This window comes from Marmota marmota, unplaced genomic scaffold, assembly GCF_001458135.2.
Source record: "Marmota marmota marmota unplaced genomic scaffold, marMar, whole genome shotgun sequence".
In the NCBI taxonomy this organism is placed as follows: domain Eukaryota; kingdom Metazoa; phylum Chordata; class Mammalia; order Rodentia; family Sciuridae; genus Marmota; species Marmota marmota.
The window spans coordinates 1-4,688 of record NW_026000056.1 but is presented as its reverse complement, the minus strand read 5'-3'; the positions used below and the strand labels follow the sequence as shown (position 1 = coordinate 4,688).

The 4,688-nt window shown below is 39.0% G+C and overlaps 1 long non-coding RNA gene across 1 annotated transcript; it reads left to right on the top strand.

The window, feature by feature from the left end:
• Positions 1 to 612: 612 nt before the first annotated feature.
• Positions 613 to 3,797, top strand: LOC107134494. The gene is made up of 3 exons (XR_007351328.1): positions 613 to 956; positions 2,109 to 2,258; positions 3,672 to 3,797. It is a non-coding gene; the product is annotated as an uncharacterized LOC107134494 (long non-coding RNA).
• The last annotated feature ends 891 nt before the right edge of the window (positions 3,798 to 4,688 follow it).

Sequence of the window (4,688 nt, the reverse complement as noted above, 5' to 3'; positions counted from 1 at the left end):
GTGCTGTAGCCTGCAGTTTGAATGCCCTTTCTCTTACTGTTGCCATCTCTGGACTCATTTTTTTAGGAATATGTAACATTAGAAAGGAGACTCTGGGGGAATTTTAATTCCAATTCACTGGCAGGTTTTTGTGGTCATTTATTTACTAGAATGAATGATTTTTCTCTACATCTGTTTTGATTGGTTGGTACCCATGCCTTATGGGGTCACTGAGTATTTTCATTATCATCCTAATTTTCTATGATTGGTGCCTGATTTTCTTTCTGGACAGTATTTGTTTTTAAACATTTTTATTTTTGAGTTGTAGTTGGACACAATACCTTTATTTTTTTTTTTACTTATCTTTATGTGATGCTAAGGATTGAACCCAGGGCCTCGCATGTGCTAGATGAGCACTCTACTGCTGAGCCACAATCCCAGCCCTCAGTGACAGTCTTAAAGAGGTGCTGTGACATCATGAGATGGTGACCCAAAATCATGTGGTCCGAAATAGCCGTGATGGTGCTTGTGGCAAAGTAAGAGAATGTTGGCCATTGGCACATTTAGCATCTGGATCAGTTTGCCTCCTCTGTTCTGTGTCAACCTATTCCTAGATTCTTAATCTTGAGAAATAGAGACTGGCACCTGAGTTCGCTTCCTGGACCCAAAGCTGCTATTATCTTTTCCTTTCCTTCTTTTAATTTTTCTCCTTCTCTTCCTGCTTTTTTTTTCATTTTTTGTCAAGATACTGATGTAGAAACTTCAGTTTCTAGGAGCCCAGTTCAAGTAGTAGGGTGAGCACTTGGACTTTTGACAAAAGCGATTTGTGTCTGTGTAGTGCAGCTGTTTCTCTCTTCCAGACTATCAGACCTGTGGTGGCCACCAGTTCACCTGCCCCAATGGCCAGTGCATTCATCAAAACTGGGTTTGTGACGGACAGGATGACTGTCAAGGCTTTGCAGATGAAGATGGCTGTGGTAAGGAGGAGGCGAGATTCCTACTGAAAAGCATTTCTTTTAAGTTTTTCCTCCATTCCTTATTAGAATTTTTTACCCTCAGAATTGTCTGGGGTTTATTTAATTAGTGGGTGGATTAGAAGAAGGTGACTCCACTAGCTTTTCCTAAAATGACTGGACCCAAATGTAGCATAACTTTTAACCTCTTCCTTCCTATTATTAAGGCAAAGTAGTTGGAACTGTCTCTTTTCTCTCTCATCACACTCTGATCCTTTCCTCTGTATTCCACTCTGCCTGCTTTACCTGTGTAAAAGTTATAGGCTGGAGGATGTATGAAAAATAGGGTAAAATGTGATTATTTCTTTTAGACCTTACAACCTTTAAAAATAACTTTGAACTGTGGCAACAGTTCAGTTTTGTTTTGAGTTTTTGCAAATTCTGATTTCCAGTTGAGACATTGACATTAATGGTGATGGACAGGCCGCACTGGGAACAGTGGGATGGAACTAGGGATTAGCAGGTGCAGGGCAGACTACTATTTAGTCAAGTGTTTAAAGAGTATTTGAAAAGATAATTGCAAATGCCATGCCCTTCCTTACCTTGCTGTTCTCATCAGCTGTCCTGAAGTTACTAACACCACACCATATTTCAAGTTGCCTGCACTGTTCCAGTCCTAGATCTAATAAAGACGATGTTTGTTCTGGAACCATCCATCGGTCTCATGTTTCAGTGTCCAAGGATTATGGTTTTTCTTCTTCTGTCAACATTTCACTAAATAAAAGAAATCAAACAACCAAAACCCAAACTTAGGGACTCTGGAGTTACCTTGATGGCCCTCATTCTGTAATTCATGATTTAAATACCTGAACCTTCTCCTCAGGGGTGTGAATCTAGTTTGTTGATATTTCAGGTTCATATCAGATTTATGCTCTTACAGCTTGGCTGGGGGCTGCCTTTTTCAGAAAGAGCGGAACTTAAATAATTCCATTTTCTCTTTAGAATCTCAAAGGCTAAGGGTAGCGTATGAAACTGTGAATTTATTGTAAAATATAGGTAATTTGTGGATTTCTATTGTCTACTTGGTTTATATTTTCTATCTTCTCTTAATCATGGAATAAAAAGGACTGATTCTCCCTCTCATATGGCCTGTAACTCTCTCTTTTTTCCTCACAGAGAGCAATCGTCGTCATCATTTGTGTTACCCAAGAGAATGGGCTTGCCCAGAGTCTGGACTATGCATCTCAATATTTCAAGTTTGTGATGGGATTTTAGATTGTCCGGGAGGAGAAGATGAAAACAGTACCACTAATAGGCAATATTGTGGTGAGTATGGATATGGGTAGCTTTCAGAACAGATTCTCAATACATAGTGTATCGGTTGTCATTTGCACAACACAGTTCTCCAAGACTTAGTGGCTTAAATTGCACCTTTTATTATTTCTCACAATTCTGTAGGCTAATTAGTGGTTCTTCTGGCTTAGACTAGCTCACTTGCATGTCAGAATGTTGCAGTAAAAGCTGGGGCTAGCCTAGGCTTGTTATCATGGTGGTGGAAAGAGCAAACCCTAACGCTCAAAACTGTGTCATGTTTGCTAATGTCTTAGTGATATGGTGGGACACTTGGCTGAGCCCAGAATGGCTTGAAGAAGTAGTTTCCATTTCTTGATGGGGGAACTTAAAAAAATTCCCCTCCAATAGGGAGGTTTGTCTTAATGACAATTTTGATGATTCTAAAGGTGTTCTGGAGATATCATTATCATTATCGTTATTACTATTATTTGAGGTGTTGGGGTCTTTTGCACACTAGGCAAGTGCTCTTCTGTGAACTGTAACTCCTGCCCTCTTCTGGATATTTTATTTCTTGTCTTTTACTTATGAAAAAAAGTCTTGTCTGGCTGTATCTCCCTACCCACAAATGCAACTAGTTTCTAGATTATGTACTTTGAGTTGTTTTTCCAGTGGTAACATTGGATTGGCCACGCAGTGTTGCTTGATAATATTTTATGTGATCAATCACTAGAGTTAGTGGTTGTAGAATATAACCCCCACTCCCAACCCATAAACTGTGTGGACAGTTGATTGTCCTGCAGGGAAATACAATGTGTGGCCTTGATTTCATCAGCTGTACACCTTCTAACCAGACCTGTGGCTGCCTAGCTGTGCCCAAGTAACTGTAACCCCAAGAACTTTTTTTTTCCCTGACAAAACTCATAATGTTTAAATATGCAGAGAGACTTCTATGGCATCCCCTACCCTTTTATTTGGGAGTTCTATCACAAAAGCTTAAAAATTAATGAGATATGTAGTCATAGTCAAAAGTTAAAAAATGAATGTTAAAAATATGAAAATTTATAATCCCCTGAAATCTCACCACTTGAAGCTAGCTATGTTTAACATTTCTAGGTGTATTTTCAGTATAGTTATTTGGGAATTCTTAGTCTCTTCTATGATGTGGACAAAAAGACTTATGACCTGATTTTTCCATAAATAGCATTTATAATGACTTACACTTGGTTGTAACAGTAGTTGTGATTTTTAAAAAGGAGTTTTATTTTTTAAAATTTGGATCAAGCTTTTATTATATAATGTTGCAGAAGAATTTGATGGGGCAGATTCCCTGTACCTCTATGACATGCACACTAGGCTTTTACTTGTAGAATAATAAAAGCTTTTGGGTGGATCAGTCTTGTCCAGAGGTTACCATAAATTCAACAAAGATTTTTTTTCTCTGTCTAGGTATGAGCATGTGCCCTCTCCTAAACTGTGAGTACCAATGCCACAAGACACCATATGGAGGAGATTGTTTTTGCCCTCCGTCTTATATCATCAACCAAAATGACAGTCGCACCTGTGTTGGTAAGTGACAAGTGGGAGCTCCTGGCTTTTCATCACAGTTTACTGATGGGCTCCAGGATCCTGACATGCAGGAGTTTGTAATTGTGGGTAGGAGTGATTGCCTGTATAACAGGAGCAGCATAATACTCAAAGAAAACCTGGAAAGAGTAATTTTTAATTCTGAGAAGCTTGTGTGAAGTGCAGTAAGCTAAGGAGTAGATTTGCGATGAGTGAGTTGACCAGCCTCATGGACCTGTCTGCTGCCTGATGATAGGGGTAGTCCTTTTGGGTTTCCTTTATCAGGGTTTAGAAGCAGGATTGGTATGGCCAGGCTGGTTATGCAATGCTGAGATACTTCCATTCATGTGGTGGAGAGATAGCTGCTGCTTTCAGTCCATTAAGCTCCCTTGGCCTCTTCTCCAGGAAGCACAAATGTCCCCAGGATCCAGCAACTAGAGTTGTCACTGCTCTGGTGACCGCGTTGGTAGGTCACTGCCTGTACTGTGTTGAGTGTTAATTCCACTGCATTTCACCTTTGCTTGGAATTGACATTCAAGATGAGCAAATTCTTTATCATGATGTTTCTAGCTAGTGGTTGCCCTTGAGCTAGACACCAATTGGTTGAATAATTCCCCACATCTCTCTTATCTGAATTATAAAAATGATTCTTCCCATGGGGAGATTTTTGAATCTGATGTCAGCATAATTTGCTATGAGAAGGATGGAGACTTAGACATCAGTGTTTGATTTCTTAGGATTTGAGTTTGTAGCTCTGATTTCTTTTTTTACCCCCTATTTTTGATACATGAACAACAAACACATAGGCAAAACATAATCACAGAGTTGTTTTTTTTTAATTTTTCCATTTTAGTTGCTTTTAGTTTTTTAAAATACCTTTATTTTATTTATTTTATTTTT